The sequence below is a fragment of the Aegilops tauschii genome, chromosome 6 (genome assembly GCF_002575655.3).
Source record: "Aegilops tauschii subsp. strangulata cultivar AL8/78 chromosome 6, Aet v6.0, whole genome shotgun sequence".
Lineage (NCBI taxonomy): Eukaryota > Viridiplantae > Streptophyta > Magnoliopsida > Poales > Poaceae > Aegilops > Aegilops tauschii.
In genome coordinates this window covers 257,212,759-257,240,696 of record NC_053040.3, presented here as the reverse complement: position 1 = coordinate 257,240,696, position 27,938 = coordinate 257,212,759, and positions in this window count along the sequence as shown.

Below are 27,938 nucleotides of genomic sequence, written 5' to 3'. Positions count from 1 at the left end.
ATAACACCTTCTCAGACTTCCCCTTAGCGAGGCTAAGGAAACAGAATCTGGATGATCGACCGAGAGACATTTAGCACTTCGCTTCTAATGTTCTCCTTGATGTGCTAGCGTAATCCATACATAGATATGGTTTGATACCTAGAACATCAAGTAAAAGGTCGGACTTCAAGAACACAAAAAATCCATAAGGAACAACTATTGGAATAAATTCTACGAGATCCTTATGGGGAGGTGGCCAACTTTCTCAATCAAGATACTACAATAACAAGTCTTCCGGTTGGGTGTGTTGGCCACAACATCCACTTTACCGGGTTACAGAGAGACCAATATTATAGTTCTTGAGAAGTGTTCCAACCATCATATCTGCCTGAGATTCAGATCTGGTTGGTGTCAGGATAATCCAGACTCATCGGGTCTAGGAAAAAAATGAAAGTTTGAAACACAAATCGACGAGATGACATTGCGAGATTCTCAGGGAAATGAACTACGGTAGTAAGCTCCAAAACATGAGCTGGTTCTACTACAAGCATGTGAACACGCTGTCCCAGACAAGCATGGTCACCTGGTAGTCTTACAACGAAACACTACCGAGTTCAGGGGGGAACCATCAACCAGGAAATCAAAGTCTTTGCGTAAGTCTAGCTCTTAAGAAGAAACTTCTTCTCCTTGAACAAATCAATCAATGGCTTGGTGTGCTACGGAATTCATATGGAACGAAATGATCAGTCTAACAGACCACAGAATACTTCACACGTGCATGACCGAGTCGGGATGATTCCATAGGAAGTAAAAACATGCTTTCTCGAATTCACGGCCGCAACTTGCATCAAATGCGCATGAATTAGAGGAAGTCACTTCTTTCATCCAAGCATATTCTTCATGAACGAAACACGAAGATAATGCTTGTATAAGTTTCCAATACTAGCTGAATGTTCAACACGAATCATGGAGGAGATAAAAATGTTGCTGATGGGCTCAACAACAATTCATCCAGGTTTCCATATAAGTGGAATTCCACAATTATGTGAATAAGGCGATTGCATCGGTCAGACCAAAGGATATAACGGTGTATGCCCGAGGAAACAACCACCGGTAAGACAACATTACGAATATCGTTGGTTCTGACTTGATTTGACGATAGCCCATATGAAATCAAGGATTTGGGTAAGACAATGGATCCAATAGTTGACACGAGGATCAATCAATGAAGATATCATCTTTCTTCAACACAAAATCAAGGTATCCCTTAATATGAACTAAGTCGGACAAACTTTCATCTTCCAACTCTCCAAGTTGTTGTTCAGCTTAACCAACTAGCTCAGGATATCCAACACAGATTCTTGGAGAAAGGGTGGTTTCGATAACCAACTTGATCACAAACTCAACATAGCAGTCAGGTGACAACCTGGTGATACTTCCGAGAACATATTCAGAATATCACGAACCACCGATATGTTACTAAGCTCGAGAACAATCTTGCTTTTCAGGGCAAGACACTATGATCAAAGAGCGAGGGATTGAATCCTAACTCAAAGATTGAAGAGTGCACCAGAAATAAGGACAAGGTAGCACGATCAGTCCTAGGATGGTGATTCAATAACCAACACACTAAGGATGACATTATTGTCCTTTAACTACGAAGCAACGGGGTTGCTAGGAGTATTGATTTCACACCTCATAGTTCACCTATCGGCATTCTGGTTGCAACAACACGGGGACCGAGAAATGAACAACAATGGCGAGAAGTATCACTACATCAAGAATTCATAAGATGGTGTGCAATTCCTATGGTATTATTGACAAAAGAAGGTAATACACTAGTGCAGAACAGAACAAAAGCTGGATTGGCATTTTGATCTGCGAAATACAACTGCTTTGACCCAATCCTAAAAATGGACAAGGTACTGGAGTCTGTTTCTCCTAGTCATTCCAGAATAGGATGGCTCGACGGACCACAAGAATAATAGGTATCGATGAACACGAGTGCACTACTACTCCTAACTATCAATTGATAGATGAGGGTTAGAATTCGATTGAAGAGGGGCAACTCAAAGGAACATATAACTTTCTGAATTGTGGATGCATAGATTTAGTATGTCAAACAAGTTCAACATATTTCTTCCAGATAATCCATGCAGAAAGGTAGGACTGGCAGATTCACAATGTAGAATGGAGAACTCATCAAGAGCACTCTAGTTGTGATCTTTTGGTTCAAAGAACTTCTGCCATAATGGTTCATTGTATTGGAAGAACGATATACCACAGACCTCGAGGACTATCACAAAGGTCACTAATATCCTAAAGGAACTAGCAAACACTACCAACATGAATGAGTAGAGTGAATCTCGGGTCAAGAACCCAGAAATAGAATGCCTACTAACTAAATGGCATCACGGGATGCTTTCGAGAATGACGGCCAGAATCATCACACCATGATATAAAGCATTGCTGGATTACTGGGTGATTCCCTAAGACACCTAGGGTCATAATAATAACTCCAACATATATATCGAGGCAACAGAGTACCTCAACTCACCGATTAGTGTGATTAATCTGGCCCAAATGGACATCAGGAACATGGAGGAATGATTGCAAGTGCATCAGACTATCTAGAAACCTGATATGACTCGAACAACATAACGGCTGTAAATGCTCAAAAAGATTTGAAACATCCTGCAAAATAGTGGCATGACCACTCAGCATCATAATATCAAGGTTCTGAGGCCATCTATGAACATACGGAAGTGGTAGAAACTAAACTGAGACTTGAATCAATCAATCCTATAAGTCTATGGATTAGTAACACGTCATGCTGATAGATAGATGAGAAGGCCTAGTTCTTAATCCCCGTAGAAGAGAAGGGGATGACTCAGATCAGAAGGGCATAAGGTAAAGGAGTAAAAGGAGCCTTACATTCCCTTCCATCATCAATTCCCTTACATAACTAAATAATTTATAGACTCAACTTCGACCGGTTTGGCTTGGTAATCCTACAGGCAGTCAGGCTCTAATACCAACGCTGTCAGGACCCCGATTCCAAGTCACATAAATCTAGCCGGTAACACCTCATATCACTTTGCGGCCTCACGCACGGTATTCCCACGGGTGTCGCCTTACCATGGCCCGGGACCATTTGCGCCTTTTGGATCACGTATATGATAGTGTCGCTAGCATCCATATGACAGAGAACCCGGGCAGACATGACTACTCGTGAACCCAAAGTGGCACTAACTTACGGGGACAGGCATAAATGAATCCACATCGAGCATGTCGGTCAGCAGCGTGCGAATCCGGGCTGTAGCACTGGGCTAACAGGACTCCGGTGAACCGGGCTGTAGCAGGCTAGCCAGGAATCCGGATGTCACCGTGTGACATTTCCCCGAAGGGACAGACAAAGGAACGAAGTGAATCACATGTCGGCCAGTCAAGTGTTCCGGAGCAGTATTGCTGGGATAGCAGGACTCCGGTGAACCGGGCTGTAGCGGACTACTATGGCTCATGGAAGCACAAGACTACATTTCCCCATAAGAGAGGCAACCAAGGATAAACAACTAGGTTGTCGGATCCCACACATATCAAGCATTTCAATCATACACACAATATGCTCGATACGTGTAAATACAACATGGCATCACAACAAAACTCTACGACTCAAAGTATTTATTCATTAGGCTCCAAGGAGCGAGGTATTACAAACATAGGTCTCATGACCCAACATTCAAAGCATACAAGTCAAAGCACATGCGGAAGCTTAACATGTCTGAGTACAGACATCTACAAATGGAAAAGGTTGAGAAGCCTAACTATCTACCAGATCCTGCCGAGGGCACAAGATCATAGCTGAGGTATCAGGCTAAACGTCGAAGTCCACACGGAACTACTAGCGAGAGTGACGTCTCTCTGCAAAACATAAAATAGCCAAACGTGAGTACAAATGTACCTAGCAAAACTTACATCAGAACTAGCTACATATGCATCAGTATCAACAAAGGGGGTGGTGGAGTTTGACTGCAGCAAGCCAGCTTTGACTCAATGGCTATCCTAAACTATGACTACAAGTAACTCGTTTGAGGTGGCGCACACAAGTCCACATATTCACCATATCAATAGACCACTATGGATCCACTCCCGTCTCCCTACGAGAACGCCATCCATAGCACTCACGCTTATCTTGCGCATTTTAGAGTACCCACTTTCACTTTTCTATGAACTGTTATAGGCAACCCAGAAGTCCTTTACCGCGGACACGGCTATTTGAATAGATCATTTATAACCCTGCAGGGCTGTACTTCTTCACACAGGCTCTCGCCGCTTACCACCATGTACACGTCGTGTATCTCGGCAACCTTCAAGCGGAAGCCTGGCAAGGGAGTCGGCCACGACCTGACTAACCACACAAGTCTCTAGTCCAGGTTTATCGCCTATTGGGGTTCCATCCGCGAGGAGATCCGTCCGGGGTTTCGCTCACAGCCCCAAACGATGTGTGAAGGGTTCCCGAGACACCAAACGGGCGCCCGGTACACTGTGCCACGGTGTATCTACCGCATCATAGCCCACCCCTAGGGTCAGCGCTACGCACGGCCTCCAACACATATCCTACAAACACCAGAATCTAATTGCAACTCCTGGACAGAGGACAGGGGTGGTTAATAAGTCGAGAGAGTCAATTAAGGATCCCAATGTGTGGTAGTAGCTGTTCATGGATCACAAACACAGAACTTAGATCCTGAGGACGGTTTCAATGAGACAACCCACCATGTACTCCTACATGGCCTCTCACCGCTATCTTTACCAAATCGTCTTCACACACTTAGCTCACACATAGTAGGACATGTTCATCACCATTCCAATTCATTCTCGATGAATCAGACCTGACTCAACTCTAAGTAGTAGCAAGCATGACAAACAAGCATGACTGAGTAGGCACATTAGGGCTCAAACAACTCCTACTCATGCTAGTGGGTTTCATCTATTTACTATGGCAATGACACGTCATGCAAAGGAAAAGGGGTTCAGCTAACGCAACATGTAACAGCTGAATCGATGTTGTCCTAATGCAGTAAAAGAGAGCAGGAGCGAGAGAGCGGGATTGTATCGGAATGAACAAGGGGGTTTTGCTTGCCTGATGGAGTGGTAGTAGGATACTGCCCTTCAGTCGGGTATTCGTGGGTATCCTCGGAGGCAGAACCTACCACGAAAGACACATCGGAAAACAATCATCACAAGGCAATATGCAACAATATGATGCATGCTATGACATGGCAATATGGGTGTGTTTTTGCTAATGCATTCTAAAAAAGGTTGGTTTGAGTCCATTTGAATCAAAGATTCAAATGAAAGCCCATGATATGAAGTCATATTAATGCATTAGCTTGTTTCACTTAAACAGCAATGTTAAAGTGCTCTGACATGTATGAAACCATTACAGATGGGAAGATTAGATTTTTTTTGATCAAATTTCATATATAAATCTTCGCATTTGGAGTTACAGATTAATTTATATGAATTTTTGAAGTTTATAACATTTTGTGGAATTTCTTATATAAGAATAAATCCAGTAAATGATTTATTGCGTCAGCATTGCGTCAGGGTGACGTCAGCAGTCAACAAGGACGGTCCTGGACAAACCTGACCAGTGGGTCCCGCGCGTCAGTGACACCGTGTCATTTGTGTCGCTGAGAGGTGGGCCCAGTCAACGCCACGTCAGCACGGTCAAAGCTGACGCGTGGGGCCACCATGGTTAGTTAATCCTAAGTAGAAACTAAACCAAGTTTAATTAGGCAGTGGGGCCCTGCTGTCAGTATCGCTAGGTGTTAACTAACTGCGTCATTAGCCCTAAACTAATCTGCCAAGTCACCATCGCCGGAGTTACGCCGGCAGCGACCAAAACGCGGCGCAGGCACATGGGGTTGGCTCGGGTTTTGCCCACGATCGACCAAATCGACCGTGGTTCGGTCCTACGCGTAGCTGGGGCTCGCGCACATCTCGTAGGGAAAATGGGAGTGGCTGGGGTGGTGCGAGCTCGCCGGAGTCGAGCTCGTGGCGGCGGCCGGAGTTCGGGCGAGCTCGGGTTCGGCGTTAGGGAGCACGACATGGCTAGCGGGTGGGTGTGTTCGACTCCTTGGGGTGCACTGAATGCAGTGGTGAGCTTGTGCGTGCGCTTGCACGGCCGTAGCCAGGACGGCGACATGACCGGCGGCGAGGAGCTTTCGGCTCCGATGGCCACGGTGGTTAGAAGACGCGGACGAGCGCGGGGAGAGAGGGGAAAGGGGCAGGAGCTCACGCAGAATCCAGCAGAGGCAACGACGAGGCCGGGGAGGGTCTCGATATCGCGAATCCATGGCGAGGTTGCCGGCGGCCGGAGGTTGAAGATGAGGTCGAGGCGACGCTGCAGGGCGTCCGGCTGTGCGTGGCTCGGTGAGGGGGTCGAGGACAACGTCGCGGAGCTCGTGGACCAGTTGGGAGGCTGGTGGCTACGGGTTTCACGGCGGCGAGCGCTTGACGGCGGCGGCCATGGCGAGCAGAGGGTGAGGGAGAGAGCAGAGAGTGAGGGGAGAGGCAGAGGGGGCTGCGGGGCGTCTCCAGACGCGTTGGGGGCGCCTCGGTGGCAAGCACGAGGTGGAGCTCGGGCACGCGCGCTGTCGACACGCCTCTACCTACTGGCAGAGGTTGAAGACAGCCGCTTCAGGCCAGTGGGCTGGGCCGCCGGTGGGCCGCCAGGTAGGTGGCCAGGTGGGCTTTCTCTCTCTCTGTTTTCTTTATTTTAGTTTTTGTTTTCTATTTTCTGTAGGTTTGTGGCTTTTCTAAAAATAGCTTGGCACTTTGAAAAATCACCAAACTGCTCATGCCCACTGTTCAGGATATAAACAACATGGAACATTTCAGTTTAGGATTATTTGGACATTTAAAATAATTAGTAGCATTTAAATGCCCAAATGCAAATAGGGTATGATTTAATTCAGTGACCTTATGTGTCCTAGAAAAATGTGAACCAATTTTGGCAGAGGTTCTAGACCAAGACAAAAATGATGGACATTTTAGAAGGTCATTTCAGGTTCGTTGAAGATAATTTTAGTAAACCCTAGTTGGGTTCAGGGGGTTGCTGGGGGTTCTGTCATCCCCATTTCAACTTTCTGTGAAAAGTAAACATGATGCAACACCAGATGCTAGCACTAAGCATTGACATAACTAGGGATGTGACAACTCACCCCCACTAAACAAGAATCTCGTCCCGAGATTCAAGTCATGAGGTAAGAAGACAGGGGGACACAAGCTAACACAATCTTCACGATCCAGATGTCTTTCTCGAGGGTGTTGATTCATTGCATCACCTTGATCTCGACGTCTTGCTTTGAGAACTACATCCAACATGACAACGAGTAGAAAGGGAGAATTTTAGAAGAATTGATCTTCCTGAGGTTCGAGCAACTTAGGGTCATCTTAATGATCACAAGATCAACTCACGGGATGCGACATAGAAACACCTCTGGAGCTGAGAGGCAAAACATGCATCGGGAGGGACAGAAGAAACAATTTGACGAGGGTTTCAAAGTAGCGAGGAAAAATTGCCATGATTCCATAACGGGGCACCTTGGAGAGGTGACTCGTAAAACTATTCCCTTAAGTGGCAAAAGGAATTACTTTTGATGCATAGATCATTGAAACTCTCTATACCAGCCTAAGGAAAATCACAATCGATCATTTGAAGGAATTCGAAAGAATGGCATACTCAGCTTGGAAAGGAAACTAGAGTTATAAGACAACTCGGCAAACGGAAGGCACATTCCAATTGATACCCAGGATGTAACCTAGTGTCTGAGCGTGATCTCAAGAACTTGAGCATTTCCATATTCATCAAGGTTTTACCAACATATGTGGCAAGGATCCTGGCCACACGACATACTACCATGATGAATAGAGATGGATCATGCGGATACAAAGGAAGATAACACCTTCTCAGACTTCCCCTTAGCGAGGCTAAGGAAACAGAATCTGGATGATCGACCGAGAGATATTTAGCACTCCGCTTCTAATGTTCTCCTTGATGTGCTAGCGTAATCCATTCATAGATATGGTTTGATATCTAGAACATCAAGTAAAAGGTCGGACTTCAGGAACACAAAAAATCCATAAGGAACAACTATTGGAATAAATTCTACGAGATCCTTATGGGGAGGTGGCCAACTTTCTCAATCAAGATACTACAATAACAAGTCTTCCGGTTGGGTGTGTTGGCCACAACATCCACTTTACCGGGTTACAGAGAGACCAATATTATAGTTCCTAAGAAACGTTCCAACCATCATATCTGCCTGAGATTTAGTTCTGGTTGGTGTCAGGATAATCCAGACTCATCAGGTCTGGGAAAAAATGAAAGTTTGCAACACAAATCGACGAGATGACGTTGCGAGATTCTCGGGGAAATGAACTACGGTAGTAAGCTCCAAAACATGAGCTGGTTCTGCTACAAGCATGTGAACACGTTGTCCCAGACAAGCATGGTCACCTGGTAGTCTTACAACGAAACACTAGCGAGTTCAGGGGGAACCATCAACGAGGATATCGAAGTCCTTGCGTAAGTCTAGCTCTTAAGAAGAAACTTCTTCTCCTTCAGCAAATCAATCAGTGGCTTCGTGTGCTACGGAATTCATATGGAACGAAGATGATCAGTCTAACAGACCACAAAATACTTCACATGTGCATGACCAACTCGGGATGATTCCATAGGAAGTAAAAACATGCTTTCTCGAATTCACGGCGGCAACTTGCATCAAATGCGCATGAATTAGAGGAAGTAACTTCTTTCATCCAAGCATATTCTTCATGAACGAAACACAAAGATAATGCTTGTATAAGTTTCCAATACTAGCTGAATGTTCAACACGAATCATGGAGGAGATAAAAATGTTGCTGATGGGCTCAACAACAATTAATCTAGGTTTCCATATAAGTGGAATTCCACAATTATGTGAACAAGGCGATAGCATCGGTCAGACCAAAGGATATAACGGTGTATGCCCGAGGAAACAACCACGGGTAAGACAACATTACGAATATCGTTGGTTCTGACTTGATATGACGATAGCCCATACGCAATCAAGGATTTGGGTAAGACAATAGATCCAACAGTTGACACGAGGATCAATCAATGAAGATATCATCTTTCTTCAACACAAAATCAAGGTATCCCTTAATATGAACTAAGTCGGACAAACTTTCATCTTCCAACTCTCCAAGTTGTTGTTTAGCTTAACCAACTAGCTCAGGGTATCCAACACATATTCTTGGAGAAAGGGTGGTTTCGATAACCAACTTGATCACGAACTCAACATAGCGGTCAGGTGACAACCTGGTGATACTTCCGAGAAGATATTCAGAATATCACGAACCACCGATATGTTACTAAGCTCGAGAATAATCTTGCTTTTCAGGGCAAGACGATATGATCAAAGAGCGAGGGATTGAATCCTAACTCAAAGATCAAAGAGTGCACCAGAAATAAGGACAAGGTAGCACGATCAGTCCTAGGATGGTGATTCAATAACCAACACACTAAGGATGAAATTATTGTCCTTTAACTACCAAGCAATGGGGTTGCTAGGAGTATTGATTTTACACCTCATAGTTCACCTATCGGCATTCTGGTTGCAACAACATGGGGACCGAGAAATGAACAACGATGGCGAGAAGTATCACTACATCAAGAATTCATAAGATGGTGTGCAATTACTATGGTATTATTGACAAAAGAAGGTAATACACCAGGGTAGAACAGAACAAAAGCTGGATTGGCATTTTGATCTGCGGAATACAACTGCTTTGACCCAATCCTAAAAATGGACAAGGTACTGGAGTTTGTTTCTCCTAGTCATTCCAGAATAGGATGGCTCGACGGACCACAAGAATAATAGGCATCGATGAACACGAGTGCACTACTACTCCTAACTATCACTTGATAGATGAGGGTTAGAATTCAATTGAAGAGGGGCAACTCAAAGGAACATATAACTTTCTGAATTGTGGATGCATAGATTTAGTATGTCAAACAAGTTCAACATATTTCTTCCAGATAATCCATGTAGAAAGGTAGGACTGGCAGATTCACAATGTAGAATGGAGAACTCATCAAGAGCACTCTGGTTGTGATCTTTTGGTTCAAAGAACTTCTGCCATAATGGTACATGGTATTGGAAGAACGATATACCACAGACCTCGAGGACTATCACAAAGGTTACTAATATCCTAAAGGAACTAGCAAACACTACCAACATGAATGAGTAGGGTGAATCTCGGGTCAAGAACCCAGAAATAGAATGCCTACTAACTAAATGGCATCACGGGATGCTTTCGAGAATGACGGCCAGAATCATCACACTAGGATATAAAGCATTGCTGGATTACTGGGTGATTCCCTAAGACACCTAGGGTCATAATAATAGCTCCAACATATATAGCGAGGCAACAGAGTACCTCAACTCACCGATTAGTGTGATTAATCTGGCCCAAATGGACATCAATAACATGGAGGAATGATTGCAAGTGCGTCAGACTATCTAGAAACCTGGGATGACTCAGATAGCATAACCACTGTAAATGCTCAAAAAGATTTGAGACATCCTGCAAAATAGTGGCATGACCACTCAGCATCACAATATCAAGGTTCTGAGGCCAGCTATGAACACACGGAAGTGGTAGAAACTGAACTGAGACTTGAATCCATGTAGATAGATGAGAAGGACTAGTTCTTAATCCCCGTAGAAGAGAAGAGGATGACTCAGATCAGAAGGGCATAAGGTAAAGGAGTAAAAGGATCTTTACGTTCCCTTCCATAGTCAATTCCCTTACATAACTAAAGAATTTCTAGACTCAACTTCGACCAGTTTGGCTTGGTAATCCTACAGGCAGTCAGGCTCTAATACCAACACTGTCCGGACCCCGATTCCAAGTCACATCAATCTAGCCGGTAACAACTCATATCACTTTGTGGCCTCACGCACGGTATTCCCACGGGTGTCGCCTTACCATGGCCCGGGACCGTTTGCGCCTTTTGGCTCACGTATATGATAGTGTCGCTAGCATCCATATGATAGAACCCGGGCCGACATGACTAGTCGTGAACCCAAAGTGGCAATAACTTACGGGGACAGGCATACATGAATCAACATCGAGCATGTCGGTCAGCAGCGTGCGAATCCGGGTTGTAGCACTAGGCTAACAGGACTCCGATGAACCGGGCTGTAGCAGGCTAGGCAGGACTCCGGATGTCACCGCGTGACATTTCCCCGAAGGTACAGACACAGGAACGAAGTGAATCACATGCCGGCCAGTCAAGTGTTCCGGAGCAGTAGTGCTGGGCTAGCAGGACTCCGGTGAACCGGGCTGTAGCGGACTACTATGGATCATGGAAGCACAAGACTACATTTCCCCATAACAGAGGCTACCAAGGATAAATAACTAGGTTGTCGGATCCCACAAATATCAAGCATTTCAATCATACACACAATATGCTCGATATGTGTAAATACAACATGGCATCACAACAAAACTCTATGTCGGTGTGGAACCACATCTATGTGATCACAAGAACCCCTACTACGGTTGCCGGGGCATGGGGTTGCGAGAAGAGCAGGATTAGTAACCAGCACGAGGATCGTTTACCCAGGTTCGGTCCGCGAGGATGCGTAAAACCTTAGTCCTGCTTTGCTGGATGTATTTCAGAGAGTTCTTGAGCTCCCGAACTAGCTGTGATGAGTGTGTGGTTCGAAAGTGCCGAATCCTTCTCCAGTATGCCATGGGCCTCCTTTTATAGTCGAAAGGGGCTGCCATACTGGCACACAGGAGGTGGAAAGTTGCACAGTGCTATGAGCTTATCGCTTGTATTATAGGACAAGACGCATTTAATGCGTAGCTTAGGTGTCCCCTAGCTTTATCGGGGACGGGGGCAAGGCCCGTCCCGTCCGTCGCCGCTCCTCCTTGCTTCGACACGCGCCCTGGCTAGCGACGCATGCGGCGCCACGTAGGCAGGCAGGCAGGCAGCTGAGGTGGCGCGGCGGTGGAGCCTCCACGAATATATGCATGCCGCCACGCAGGCGCTTGATGAGTTGGCCAGGGAGCTGCATGTTGCCATGCAGGCGCCCGCCCAGCTGGTTGGGCTGGCAGCTGCATGCGAATGGCGGTGGAAACTTGGTTGGCACGGGCCTGGCGGTGGCCCTGCTGGCGTCCTTGGTGAGGGCCTTGCCGGGTGGCCCGGCAAGGGTCTTGCCGTGGCGCGCTGTCGTCCCCAGCAAGGACCTTGCCGGGGGTCTGGTGGCTTTCCTCGGCAAGGATCTTGCCGAGGATCGTCGTCTTCTAATGCTCAATTGATCTTGAGTGTTACTTGTCTTCACAAAGATCTGCATGCCACCATGGAGGTGCCTCCCGAGCCTTGGCCCAATGTGATGTTGGAGACCGTGGGCTCAAGGGTGGCTCGCTCTGTTGGTGTGGGGCGAGCTGCCCCGGCAAGGGTCTTGCCAGGGGAACCTGCTTTGTCCCTCTGCTCTTTATGGTCTTGGCCATGGCGTTGCTCTGGCGGTCTTAGGCTTTGGTTTTACCTCGGTTCACCTCCCCTGCTCTGCTTGGTGTGGCCGCAGGCGCGGCTCCGACTGTCCGTGCACAGGTAAAGGGGTACAAAAGTGCGCCCCTCCTTTTGTACACCAACAGGAGCCCCCGGGCCTGGGCCACACATAAGCACGACACGTTGTTGGACCAGGCCCAAAACGGTGCGCGGGCAGGCGGGGCGGTTTTTACAGCGGTAAAACTTTTCGCGCGCTGTGCTTCCCATGACCCGCACGCGGCGCGGCGTGGCGTGGAGGGGTGCGCGTGACGTGGGTGGCATGCGGGGGGGCGGTTCCTGCACGCATGCGTCACATCGCAGTAAATGGGCAGCTCACGCCTTCCCTATGAAAGGAGGGAGGCGCGGAGGTGCGGCTTATTTACTGCGCGGTGCCGGGTTGCGGTCTCCAAGGCGTCCACACCCCACGATGACGGGGTGGGGAGAGGTCGCTTCACCCATCCCCTCGATTCTGCACGTTTGCCACGCGTCCTCCATGCGCTTGGGGTGGCAAGCGGTGGAGGTGGGAAACCGGGCCGTCGCTGGTTGGGGCAGCGGGTCAGTCTCGATTCCCCATGCCTCTGGTGGCTGGATTGGCCGAGCGGGGCGGCTGAGCCCCGACCCCGGCCCTTTATAAGGAGGGGGAAGGGGGGAATGGCACCCCGTACTCTTCGGTCATCTATCTCCTCCTGCTTCCGCTTCTTCCTTTCACTCGCCATGGAGAAAGGGAATCCTGGTCCTTCGTCGGTGGCGGCGAGGGTCGCCGCTAGCATGTCCCTCCCCCTCCTGAGCCCACGGTGGTTGAACCGGCGGGCAAGGCCGTGGGCGAGGCCGGGCAGAGGTCATAGTGCTCGGGGAACAGGAGGACGGGGTGGCGCACCGGCTGCGCCCCGCCAATGATGCCTTTTCCGATGGAAGGCCATGTTGGGGACTAGCCCCGCGAGTTCTTCATTAGGCTACGCCAGCCTCCGCGTCGCCGTCTTCGTCTTCCTGCCCCGTTTGCTCAGGAGATGGAGCGTGACCCGCCCCAATCCCTCAGATTGCACATGAGGGGCTGTGGGAATGGGGGCACGCGGGTCGACGTCGACTTCCCGGCTCCTCGGGTCATGTACCTCCGTCGGGGATGGAAGATGTTCGCTCGCATCCGCAGCCTGACGGCGGGGCTCGTCCTCTACTTCAAATTAATGGAGGACGGCCTGCTCTCCGTCAAGGTCTTCGGAGACTTCGGGATTCGCCTGAAGTGCTGCGTGGAGAGCTCCTCCGACGGATATTCCGACGATGGAAGCTCTTCCTAGAGCGAAAGTAATGAGGAGGATAGCATGGCAGATGACGGGGACGAGTCCGACTAGGCGTCGGATGCCCCGCCTGGGCGGGTGCGGCAGCAGCAGCATCTGCACCTGGCCGCTCCTCCGGCAGAGTTTTGCCGGGGGTGGGGCCAGCTCCTTGAACTTCTCGGGGCCGTCTCCTTGGGCGGCTGGCATTGGGAGGTTGCGGAAGAGGAAGAGGGCGGGCGGCAAGGCCGTCAACTCGGAATACGCGGGCACCGACGCCTTCATCGCGTACTGCCAGTCCTGCCGCCTCGTCTTCCAGCTCCTTTCCCGGCACCGTCATCACCGGCCCACCTGTGGGTGGCCACCGAGGTGTTCTCTTGGTGCTTTCTGCTGCTCATAGCTCGCCTAGGCGCCCCTTTTGCCCTTTCGCCTCCTTGACCCGCCTCCTGAGGAGAGGGACAAGAAAGGGATCACGGGCATCTTATCTCTTTTTTAATCTGTAAGCCTTCGGGCCTTGTTAACTTTAAAGCTTGTAATCCCCCTTGGTCATGTTTTTCATTCCGTACGGACTGTACCTGTGTGGGATGCTTTTAATGAAAAAGGGATGTTTGTCGGGTTTTTCTTTAGTGGGTAGACCCCACGACAAGGAGCGAATCCTTGTTACAATTTAAGATAAACATTTTCACCCGGCAATAGGCCTTGCCATCCCCCCACTTCGCTCGACCATTCTCGCGCCCTTGGCGGAGGCAGGGATGAAGCGGGCTTAGGCTCGTCGTTCTACTTCCTTGCCACCACGACTACAACCAAATCCGGGCCCAGGAGATAATCCTTGGGTATAGGAAAGGGAAGCACGCTGGCCTAGAAATAAAACGAGGTTTCACATATCCCAGTTCCGTTCCGAAATGCATGATAGAGGATGACAGACCTATCTGGATCTGCAGCCCCCGGCAACCTTGTCTTGCCGTGGTTGGATCCTTGTGCTTGCAGCCCCCGGCAACTCTGGTTCGCCAGGGTCGGGACGCCGGTCCATTTCCTTTCTTCCAAGTAGCTCAGTAGAAGTGTTCATGTGCCCTGCGAACCAAAGGAGGACAGAAAAGAAACAGATAGACGCGCACTCGACCTCTAGGCTAGGGGTTAGTTGCCGCTAAGCACTATCAACCCTAACCAAGGAAGAGACTTGACCTAGCATGCATGCTATAACTTAGGGCGCCAACGCTTCATTTATTTATGCTCAGGGTCTGCGCCTGGCTTTGTACGAAGGGTTACATGCCTTGCCGGCAAAGCTTGTACACAAGGTGGCTTGTCGGGAGGCCCAGCAAGCCGCGCCTTATGGGTAAAACTTGCGAAGATGCTCGATGTTCCAGGAGTTGCTCACTGGGACAACATCTTCGGTCTCCAGGCGGACTGCGCCAGGCCTGGTGACTCGTATTACCCGATAAGGGCCTTCCCACTTTGGCGTCAACTTGTTGGAATTCTTGGCCGACTGAACGCGCCGAAGAACAAGGTCGCCTTCCTCAAAGCTTCGGGCATGAACCTTGCGGCTATGGTAGCGGCGCAAGGCTTGCTGGTAGCGTGCTGCTCTCACAGCCGCCCGAAGACGATCTTCCTCAAGGAGCATTGCGTCATGTTGCCACAACTACTCTTTCTCAAGCTCATCATAAGCGAGCACTCGAGGTGACCCGTATATGAGTTCCGTGGGGAGAACTGCCTCCGCCCCGTATACTAGGGCAAAGGGTGTCTGTCCGATGGCTCGATCAAAGAACCGCCGGCAACTCATCAATCCAGCGCTTTCCACTCTTGTGCAGCTTGTCAAAGGTCTTCGTTCTCAGGCCTCGCAACACTTCAGCATTTTCCCTGTTCGCTTGGCCGTTGCTCCGTGGGTGTGCCACGGAGGCAAAACAGACCTTGCTACCGAGGTCTTGAATGTATTGCATGAAGGTGTGGCTTGTGAACTGCGTGCCGTTGTCGGTGATGACTCTGTTTGGCACACCAAAATGGCAGACCAGTCCCTTGAAGAACTTGACGGCTGATTGAGCAGTCACCTTTCTCACTGCTTCCACTTTCGGCCACTTTGTGAACTTGTCGATTGCAACGTACAAGTACTCAAAGCCCCCGACAGCGCGGGGGAAAGGGCCCAGTATATCGACCCCCAGACCGAGAATGGCCAGGAGAGAGGGATTGTTTGAAGGGCTTGAGCTGGTTGATGAAGCTTCTTTGAATGGAACTGACACGCTTCACACTTGGTTACTAGTGCCGTCGCATCCTGGAGGGCGGTGGGCCAGAAGAAACCTTGCCGGAACGCCTTGCCGGCTAGGGCCCTCGACCCTATGTGGGAGCCACATATGCCTCCATGTATCTCCGCCAATAGCTCCAGTCCTTCCTCCCGGGGGATGCACTTCAATTTCACTCCATTTGGCCTTCTCCTGTACAGGACATCATCGACGAACTGGTACAGGGCGGACCTATGGGCTACTTTCTCCGCTTCTTCCTGCTCCTCAGGAAGCTCCCCTGTTTGGAGGAATTGGACGGTATGCTGCGCCCATGCCAGAGCCTGGGGCTCGACGGCAAGGACCAAAGGAATTTCTTCCGCCATGGGAGCGGCTGTCTCTACGGCCAGGGTTTGACGCCATGCCGGAGCCAGTTGCTCTTGGGAAGACTCAGTGTGCACGCCAGGGGGCTCGTCGGGAAGGTACTTGCCAGGACCTGATTTTCTCAGCTTGTTCTGCTCCGTTGATGGTTCGACGGATGGCTGAGTTAAAGGGAGCAAAATGGTGCCCGATTCCACAGGTAGCTTGAATGCAGCACGCTTTGACAGGTAATCGGTGATGTCGTTCTCCGCTCGGGGGATGTGCTCCGCTTGGATGCCGTCAAAGCGCTCCTCCGGCTTTCTCACCTCATCTACGTAGGCCTCCATCAATGGGCTCTAGTAATCCTTGTTGACCTGCCTAACAACAAGCTGCGAGTCACCCCTGACGATGAGCTTCTTGACCCCGAGGTCTGCCACGATCCTGAGACCGACGAGCAATCCCTCGTACTCAGCAGTGTTGTTTGTGGACATCTCTATGGGGAAGTGCATTTGGATCACGTACTTGAGGTGCTCTCCGGTGGGTGCGACGAGCAGCACACCGGCACCGGCGCCTTGCAGCGAGAAAGCTCCATCAAAGTACATGACCCAGTCGCGGTTTGCTTGTTTGCCGGGGAAGGTGGTCTCCTGGATTTTTCATCACGCGTTGAGGTCCATTCTGCAATGAACTCCTCCAAGACTCTGCTCTGGATTGTCGAGGTACTTTCAAACTTCAAACCGAAACGTGATAACTCCAAGGCCCATTCCACAATCCTTCTGGTTGCATCTGGGTTATGCAGTATCCGTTGCAACGGGAGGCGGGTGACGATAGTGATCTCGTGGGCTTGGAAGTAATGACGTAGCTTCCTCGAGGTCATAAGGAGGCCGAAGAGCAATTTCTGCACACCGGAGTACCTCGATCTAGCTCCCTGCAACAGGGAGCTCACAAAGTAAACCGGGTGCTGCATCATCTTCTTCTTCTGCACCACCTCACTCGACTGCGCGGGCACTGCCTTGGTGGCATCAGACTTTGCCGGGGGCCTTGCCTTGCCGGCACCAGGCCCTGCCGGGGGGAATCTTTGGCTTGCCATTCGCTAGTTCTGCCGTCGTCACTGCCTCTTTGTCGACCTCCCACCATGCCACCAGTGCGGCGCGGACCACTTGATTCGTCGCCGCTAGATACAGCAGCAACGACTCTTCTGGTTTAACCGCAACCAGTATTGGCGTGTAGGAAAGGTATTTCTTCAGATCCTGCAATGCTGCCTCGGCTTCTGGGGTCCACTCCATTGGGCCTGCCTTCTTCAAGATTTTAAAGAAAGGAAGGGCGCGCTTGGCGGACTTGGAGATGAATCGGCTCATGGCGGCGACGCAGCCGGTGAGCCGACGCACATCCTTGATCCGCTTGGGCGCCTCAATCTGGTCAATAGCTTTGATTTTGTCTCGGTTTGCCTTGATCCCGCGCTGCGACACTAAGAACCCGAGAAGCTTGCCGGACGGAATGCCAAAGACACACTTCTCAGGGTTCAGCTTGAGGTTGATCTTGCGCAGGTTGGCAAATGTCTCTTCCAGATCTTGCACAAGAGTTTCCCCGTCTTTGGTCTTGACAAATTGTCATCCATGTATGCTTCCATATTTCTATGGAGCTGGGGTTCAAAACCAATTTGGACTGCTCTTGCAAACGTCGAGCCAGCACTCTTCAACTCGAAAGGCATCCGCAAAAAGCAATACGTACCACATGGGGTGATGAATGATGTCTTCTCTTCATCTTCTCTTGTCATGAAGATTTGGTGGTAGCCCGAGTAGGCGTCGAGGAATGACAACAGATCACACCCGGCCATGGAGTCGACAATCTGGTCGATGCGCGGCAACGGGAAGGGGTCCTTAGGACAAGCCTTATTGATATCTGTGTAGTCAATACACAGTCTCCACTTCCCATTTGCCTTGCGCACCACTACCGGATTGGCCAACCATGTCGGGTGGAGCACTCCTCTCACCAAACCTGCCGCTTCCAACTTCCTTATCTCCTCTGTGATGAACTCCTGCCTCTCCAGAGCCTGCTTTCTGACCTTCTGCTTGACGGGCCGCGCATGAGGAAAGACAGCTAGGTGGTGCTCAATCACCTCCCTGGGAACACTGGGGATGTCGGATGCTTGCCACGCAAACACGTCGACCTTCGCCCGCAGGAAGGTGACGAGCGCGCCTTCCTATTTGCTGTCGAGGGTGGAGCCTATGGTGAAGGCCCCTCCCGTGCCATCCTCCCCGATGGACACCTTCTTGGTCTGCGGTGGCTCAGCTCTAGATTTGTTGCTCTTGCCGGTAGAGCTCTCTGGCACATCCTCGATGGTAGCACAACACTCCGAGGAGGTGCGCTTGCCGGAGTGGGTGCGAGAGGTCTTGTCGGGCTTCTTCTTCCCTCCCGGGCCTTCAGCGGCAGGAGCAGGTGCCTTGACGGCAGCTGCTGCAATAGCTTCGCGGTAGAGTTGGTCAGTGCAAATCAGCGCGTCCTTCTTGTCGTAGGGGACGGAGATGACGGTCAACGGCCCGGGCATCTTTAGCATGTTGTAGGCGTAGTGTGACGCCGCCATGAACTTGGCTAATGCCGGGCAGCCGAGGATCCCATTCTAGGGCAAGGGGATCTCGGCCACGTCGAAGATGATCCTCTCCGTCCTAGAGTTCAACTCCCCTCCAAACGTCATGGGCAGTGTGACCTTCCCCTTCGGCTGGCTCCTCCCCGGATTGACCCCTTGAAACGTGCCCGTTTCGCCGAGGTCTCCGTCAGGGATTTGCAATCTTTTGACAACGATAGGTGAGATCAAGTTCAGGCCGGCCCCGCCGTCAACCAACATCTTGTTCACCCTGAGGTTGCGTATCGTTGGTGAGACCAACAATGGCAAACACCCGACCGCGGTCGTGCGGTCAGGGTGGTCCTTGGCGTCAAAGATGAGGGGTGTGCTGGACCACTTCAGCGGCTTCTGAGCGTCGAACGACGGCTCCGCTGCTGTAATCTCACGTGCCCAGTGCTTGAGCTGGCGGTGAGAAGTATGCAGCGAGGCGTCGCCATCGACGCACATGGCCTCCGTAGCCTTCTGGAACTCTTGCTCACCGGACTCGTCGTCCTTGTCGTGATCATCGTCTTCTTGTTTCTAGTCAGGGCCCCGGCGGGCCTCTCTTGCTGGTTGTCCTTGCCGCGGCGGTCTCCTTGGCCGCCACGCTTCTTGCCGGATCCCTCAGCACCATCCTGGTCCTTCTCCTTGTCCCGCCTCTCGTACGCAGCTTTTTGCTTCTCAGCAAGCAGCTCGACATGTCGGCAGTTCTGGAGATTGTGGCCCTTGATGCGGTGGATCTTGCAGTACTGCTTGCCAGATCCCCCTGGCTTGTCGATGGCTGCTAAGGCCCGGCGGGCGGCGCATCCGCCAATCTCCTTGCCGGGGCCGTCTGCCTTGACCTTCTTGGCAGTGCCGGTGTCGTCAGACCCCTCGACGGCAAGTACGGCCTTGCCCTTGCGTTTCCTGTCACGACGCCGGCCCTTCTTCGTCGGGGTGGCGGCATCTTCGTCGGTAGAGTCGGTTTCGGCACCGGCGTCTTCGCCGGGGTACTTCCTTCCCTCTTCAGCCCGGGCGCATTTATCGGCCAGAACGTAGAGCTCGGCCACATCCTTAACCTTGGTCATCGCCAGCTCTTCGCGCATCTTGAGATTGCGCACGTTCTGGTGGAACGCGCTGATCACAGCGGCGGGATGAACGTCAGGGATGTTGTAGTGCACCCGGCTGAACCTCTGGATGTACTTGCGCAGGGTTTTCCCTTCCTTTTGGGGGATGATATGCAGATCGCTGGCCTGGCCATGAGCTTGGTGGCCTCCTGTGAAGGCGCCAACGAACTCATGGCATAGATCCGACCAAGAAGAAATGGAATCCGCCGGCAAGTGCATCAACCAAGACATAACATTGGGCTTCAGCGCCAGCGGGAAATAATTGGCACAAACCTTGTCGTCGCGAGCTCCGGCCGCCTGCATCACGATGGTGTAGATGCTGAGGAACTCGGACGGATGGGTCTTGCCAGTGTACTTCTCGCCGACGTCGGGCTTGAACGTGCGGTGGGATGGTCACTGGAACTGCTGCAGCTCACGGGTAAAGGCCGGGCAGCCCACCTCGTAAGGTAGGCCGCCGGAGCCCCCCGGTGCTGGGTGGTCCATAGCGGCCCCCGCCCGCTTGTCCGACTGGTGGCGTGTATCACGCCGGCGCTCAGTAGTGGTCTGAGCATCTTCGTGAGCTCGTTCTCGAAGAACTTGGCGCTGGTCGCGGTGGGTCCGTGGGTCGGACGACGCTATAGAGATGTTATCACAAGCGTCATGACGATGGGCAGACGCCCGCGGTGGCTGGCGAGGAGGCGGAGAGTGCAGCATGGCTGCAGCTCCCCCGGTCCTCCCAGCTCCAGCATGTGGTGGCTCGGTGGAGCGCCGCCCCGAGGGCCCCGCCGGTCGCGGATCATCTTTGTTGGCGACGGCGACGAGGCTCCGGATGGTGGCCCTCCACTCGTCGAGGTTCTCTGCAGCAGGAGGGAAGTCGAGGAGTAGCTGCGCGCACGCCAAAGCTTCCGATGGCGTGGGTGGCATCGCTAGCTGCATGGACCGTGGCGTGCTTCGACTTCTAATCATGTTAGAAGGAGCTCCACCACAACCCAGCGGCTGCGCGCCATTTTCGCTAGCACTTCAGCGGGCATGCTGAACTCCTTCATCCCGCGAACGACGCACAGGGCTCTTCCCACGGTGGTGCCCAGGGTCGCCGGCATGGTGACGCTGTTCGTCGCGCACACCATGTGAAGAGCGCGCAGTGGTCACCGGCGTGGGTGTCTTGGAGGTCGTTGTGCCGCCCGGAGGTGGCACAACGACACCCCTAGAGGGCCCCGCGCCACCTGCGGTCGTCGGGCGTGCGAACGACGCCGCTCGCCAGGCTCTGCCTGCCAGGGTGATGCTGGTGCTCGTGGACAGCGGCCCGGGTCCTGTCCGCGACCGGGCCGCTGCTCGCCCGTAGTGGAACGGGCCGCTCAGCCCTCGACGAGCTGATCGCCGTGGCCGTCTTCCTCTTGGGAGCCATGGCGATGAGGAAACGCTAGGCTAGCTACTAGACCAGATTCTCACAATTGCGCCCCCTACCTGGCGTGCCAAAGATGTCGGTGTGGAACGACATCTATGGGATCACAAGAACCCCTACTACGGTTGGCGGGGCGCAGGGTTGCGAGAAGAGCAGGATTAGTAACCAGCACGAGGATCGTTTACCCAGGTTCGGGCCGCGAGGATGCATAAAACCCTACTCCTGCTTTGGTGGGTGTATTTCAGAGACTTCTTGAGCTCCCGAACTAGCTGTGATGAGTGTGTGGTTCGAAAGAGCCGAATCCTTTTCCAGTATGCCATGGGCCCCTTTTATAGTCGAAAGGGGCTGCCACAGTGGCACACAGGAGGTGGAAAGGCGCACAGTGCTATGAGCTTATCGCTTGTATTATAGGACAAGACGCATTTAATGCGTAGCTTAGGTGTCCCCTAGCTTTATCGGGGATGGGGGCGAGGCCCGTCCCGTCAGTCGCCGCTCCTCCTTGCTTCGACACGCGCCCTGGCTAGCAACGCATGCGGCGCTACGTAGGCAGGCAGGTAGCTGAGGTGGCGCGGTGGTGGAGCCTCCATGAAGATCTGCATGCCGCCACACAGGCACTTGATGAGTTGGCCTGGGAGCTGCATGTTGCCATGCAGGCGCCCGCCCAGCTGGTTGGGCTGGCAGCTGCATGCGAACGGTGGTGGAAACCTGGTTGGCGCGAGCCTGGCGGTGGCCCTGCTGGCGTCCTTGGTGAGGGCCTTGCCGGGTGGCCCGGCAAGGGTCTTGCTGTGGCGCGCTGTCGTCCCCGTCAAGGACCTTGCCGGGGGTCTGGTGGCCTTCCTCAGCAAGGATCTTGCCGAGGATCGTCGTCTTCTAATCCTCAACTGATCTTCAGTGTTACTTGTCTTCACAAAGATCTGCATGCCACCATGGATGTGCCTCCAGAGCCCTGGCCCAACGAGATGTTGGAGACCATGGGCTCAAGGGTGGCTCGCTCTGTTGGTGTGGGGCGAGCTGCCCCGGCAAGGGTCTTGCCGGGGGAAACTGCTTCTTCCCTCTGCTCTTTGTGGTCTTGGCCTTGGCATTGCTCTGGTGGTCTTAGGCTTTGGTTTTACCTTGGTTCACCTCCCCTGCTCTACTTGGTGTGGCCGCGGGCGCCGCTCCGACTGTCCGTGCACATGTAAAGGGGCACAAAAGTGAGCCCCTCCTTTTTTACACCGACACTCTACGACTCAAAGTATTTATTCATTAGGCTCCGAGGAGCGAGATATTACAAACATGGGTCTCATGACCCAACATTCAAAGCATACAAGTCAAAGCACATGCGGAAGCTTAACATGTCTGAGTACAGACATCTACAAATGGAAAAGGCTGAGAAACCTGACTATCTACCAGATCTTGCAGAGGGCACAAGATCGTAGCTGAGGTATCAAGCTAAACGTTGAAGTCCACATAGAACTACTAGCAAGACTGACGTCTCTCTGCAAAACATAAAATAGGCAAACATGAGTACAAATGTACCCAACAAGACTTACATCAGAACTAGCTACATATGCATCAATATCAACAAAGGGGGTGGTGGAGTTTGACTGCAGCAAGCCAGCTTTGACTCAGTGCCTATCCTAAACTATGACTGCAAGTAACTCTTTTGAGGTGGCGCACACGAGTCCACATATTCACCATATCAATACACCACTATGGATCCGCTCCCGTCTCCCTACGAGAACGCCATCCATAGCACTCATGCTTATCTTGCGCATTTTAGAGTATCCACTTTCAATTTTCTATGAACTATTATAGGCAACCCAGAAGTCCTTTACCGCGGACACAGCTATTCGAATAGATCATTTATAACCCTACAGGGGTGTACTTCTTCACAAGCTCTCGCCACTTACCACCATGTACACGTCGTGTATCTCGGCAACCTTCAAGCGGAAGCCTGGCGAGGGAGTCAGCCACGACCTAACTAACCACACAAGTCTCTAGTCCAGGTTTATCGCCTATTCGGGTTCCACCCGCGAGGAGATCCGGCCGGGGTTTCGCTCACAGCCCCAAACGATGTGTGCGGGGTTCCCGAGACACCAAACGGGGGCCCGGTACACCCTGCCACAGTGTATCTACCGCATCATAGCCCACCCCTAGGTTCAGCGCTACGCACGGCCTCCAACACAGATCCTACAAACACCAGAAACTAGTTGCAAGTCCTGGACAGAGGACAGGGGCGGTTAATAAGTCGAGAGAGTAAATTAAGGATCCCAATGTGTGGTAGTAGTTGTTCATGGATCACAAACATAGAAATGAGATCCTAAGGACGGTTTCAATGAGACCCACCATGTACTCCTACATGGCCTCTCACCGCTACCTTTACCAAATCGTGTTCACACACTTAGCTCACACACAGTAGGACATGTTCATCACCATTCCAATTCATTCCCGATGAATCAGACCTAACTCAACTCTCAGTAGTAGCAGGCATGACAAATAAGCATGAATGAGTAGGCACATCAGGGCTCAAACAACTCCTACTCATGCTAGTGGGTTTCATCTATTTACTGTGGCAATGACAGGTCGTGCAAAGGAAAAGGGGTTCAGCTACCGCAGCATGTAACAGTTGAATCGATGTTGTCCTAATGCAGTAAAAGAGAGCAGGAGCAAGAGAGTGGGATTGTATCAGAATGAACAAGGGGGTTTTGCTTACCTGATGGAGTGGTAGTAGGATACTGCCCTTCATTTGGATATTCGTGGGTATCCTCGGAGGCAGAACCTACCACGAAAGACACATCGGAACACAATCATCACAAGGCAATATGCAACCATATGATGCATGCTATGACATGGCAATATGGGTGTGTTTTGGCTAATGCATTCTAAACAGGTTGGGAAGATTGGATTTTTCTGATCAAATTTCATATATAAATCTTTGCATTTGGAGTTACAGATCCATTTCTATGAATTTTTGAAGTTTATAACATTTTCTGGAATTTCCTGTATAAGAATAAATCCAGTAAATGATTTATTGCGTCAGCATTGCGTCAGGGTGACATCAGCAGTCAACGGCAACGGTCCAGGTCAAACCTGACCAGTGGGTCCCGCGTATGAGTGACACCGTGTCATTTGTGTCGCTGAAAGGTGGGCCCAGTCAACGGCCACGTCAGCACGGTCAAAAGTGACGCGTGGGGCCACTCTGGTTAGTTAATCCTAAGCAGAAACTAAACCAAGTCTAATTAGGCAATGGGGCCCTGCTGTCAGTGTCACTAGGTGTTAACTAACTGCGTCATTAGCCCTAAACTAATCTGCCACGATACCATCGCCGGAGTTACGCCGCTGGCGACCAAAACGCGGCGGAGGCACACGGGGTTGGCTCGGTTTTTGCCCACGGTCGACCAAATCGACCGTGGTTTGGTCCTACGCGTAGATGGGGCTCGCGCGCATCTGGTAGGGCAAACGGGAGTGGTTGGGGTGGAGCAAGCTCGCCGGAGTCGAGCTCGTGGCGGCGGCCGGGGTTCGGGCGAGCTCCGGTTCGGCGTTAGGGAGCACGGCAGGGCTAGCGGGTGGGTGTGTTCAACTCCTTGGGGTGCACTGAATGCAGTGGTGAGCTCGTGCGTGCGCTTGCACGGCCGTAGCCATGACGGCGACATGACCGGCGGCGAGGAGCTATCGGCTCCGATGGCCATGGTGGTTAGAAGACGCGGACGAGCGCGGGGAGAAAGGGGAAAGGGGCAGGGGCTCACGCAGAATCCAAAAGAGGCAACGGCGAGGCCGGGGAGGGTCTGGAGCTCATGAATCCACGGCGAGGTTGCCGGCGGCCGAAGGTTGAAGATAAGGTCGGGGCGACGCTGCAGGGCCTCCGGCGGGGCGTGGCTCGGTGAGGGGGTCGAGGACGACGTCGTGGAGCTCGTGGACCAGTCGGGGAAGCGAGGGAGGCCGGTGGCTGCGTGTTTCACAGCGGCGAGCGCTTGGCGGTTGCGGCCATGGCGAGGACAGGGCAAGGGAGAGAGCAGAGAGTGAGGGGAGAGGCAGAGGGGGCTGCGGGGCGTCTCCAGACGCGTCGGGGGCGCCTCGGTGGCAAGCAGGAGGTGGAGCTTGGGCGCCCGCGCTGTCGACACGCCTCTGCCTACTTGGAGAGGTTGAAGACAGCCGCTTCAGGCCAGTGGGCTGGGCCGCCGGTGGGCCGCCAGGTAGGTGGCCAGGTGGGCTTTCTCTCTCTGTTTTCTTTATTTTAGTTTCTGTTTTCTATTTTCTGCAGGTTTGTGGCTTTTCTAAAAATAGCCACGCACTTTGAAAAATCACCAAACTACTCATGCCCACTGTTCAGGATATAAACAACATGGAACATTTCAGTTTAGGATTATTTGGACATTTAAAATAATTAGTAGCACTTAAATGCCCAAATGCAAATAGGGTATGATTTAATTCAGTGACCTTATGTGTCCTAGAAAAATGTGAACCAATTTTGGCAGAGGTTCTAGACCAAGACAAAAATGATGGACATTTTAGAAGGGCATTTCAGGTTCATTGAAGAACATTTTAGTAAACCCTAGTTGGGTTCAGGGGGTGCTGGGGGTTCTGTCATCCCCATTTCAACTTCCTGTGAAAAGTAAACATGACGCAACACCAAGTGCTAGCACTAAGCATTGACAGAACTAGGGATGTGACAATCCATGCCAACCCAACAAACACCTTCGGAGACACCTGTAGAGCATCTTTATAATCACCCAGTTACGTTGTGACGTTTGATAACACACAAGGTGTTCCTCCGGTATTCGGGAGTTGCATAATCTCATAGTCATAGGAACATGTATAAGTCATGAAGAAAGCAATAGCAACATACTAAACGATCAAGTGCTAAGCTAACAGAATGGGTCAAGTCAATCACATCAGTCTCTAATGATGTGATCCCGTTAATCAAATGACAACTCATGTCTATGGCTAGGAAACTTAACCATCTTTGATTCAACGAGCTAGTCAAGTAGAGGCATACTAGTGACACTCTGTTTGTCTATGTATTCACACATGTACTAAGTTTCCGGTTAATAGAATTCTAGCATGAATAATAAACATTTATCATGATATAAGGAAATATAAATAACAACTTTATTATTGCCTCTAGGGCATATTTCCTTCACTCGAGAGTTGGGAGCTCGGGTGGCACGAGCACCAGCTCGTTGTCGATGGGCGTGGCGGCGACAAGTCCTTTGCTCGGCGAAGCTGGCTAGGAGCGTCGTCTCTTTCCACTCGTTGTCGTCACTCGCCATCAGCGGGACCGCGGCGGCATGGTGCTTTCTCTCGGTGATGGAGGACGTGTCGAGGGCCGGTGCATGTGAGGAGGAGGAGTTTGCAGTCGGAGTAGCGGGCTTCACCTTCCTGGACGCCATCCACAGGACCTTGGAAGGAGAGATGTAGAAGGGAGCAGGAGCTTGACCAGATCTGGAGATGCTATCGGCAGGAAGAAAGGGGATCTAGAGCAAGGCAAGAGAAGGCAATGAAGGCTCGGTAGCGGGCGCCAATCGTTTGTCAGCCTGGGCGGTTGCCAAGGCAGCAGGAGGAATTGGACATGCCCTTGTCCAATGAAGCGCCACGCATCAGCTCGGTCCGCAGGCGATTAGGGCCCGCGACGCTTTGCCCTTGCCCTTTGGCTTCGCCTCGAAGCCAATTCTGAGCGTGCATTGGGCCTGGGGGTCTAATGTCGGTGTTCTGGGAACTAGGGTACCTAGACTTCCCTGCCTGCGGCCCATGGCGTGGCTGTGTCGACGGTATGGCCCATCTATGTGACCATCAAGACAAGACCCTCGCGAGGGGCCAAGCCTCGCGAGTCGGGCGACATCAAGACCTCCGGAGGGAGCAGCCTCCCCGAGCTGTCTCCTGAGGAGTGGAGATTTCTATGCAGGTGCCCGCCTCATGTGGTTGGGGTGATACAAGCCATAACGGCCTAGTCCAGGCGGGCGCCAGCGCAGAGCAACAGGTTTCCTCTTTGGTGCTAAGGAGGCAAGCGTAGGCACGGGGTCCCGAGTAATCACCCAAAGGTTTCCATTCACGTGCAACGAGACCAAGACCACCAGGATGGATGTCATCACTGAGACCACGACGACGTCATAGCCAGAAGCTTTGCAGGCAAAGACCGCCTTTCGTCAGGATAGGATGTACTTCTTGTCCCCCTTCAAAATTGGCCACTGTGGGATCCCTTCCCGCCTTCATTTGGAGGAAGAGGACCAAGGCCACTATAAATATAACTTAGCCACCACTGTAGGGGCTGAGGGGAGAGAGACCTCACTAGCTCACACCCACACTAGAACAGACCACGTGAGGTTATTCTTCACTTGTACTAGTTCAACCTCAGCACCTCATGAGGCTAATCCACCACAAAGGAGGAGTAGGGTCTTACACCACCAGGGTGCCCGAACCTGGGTAAACTGTCGTGTCCCTTTCCT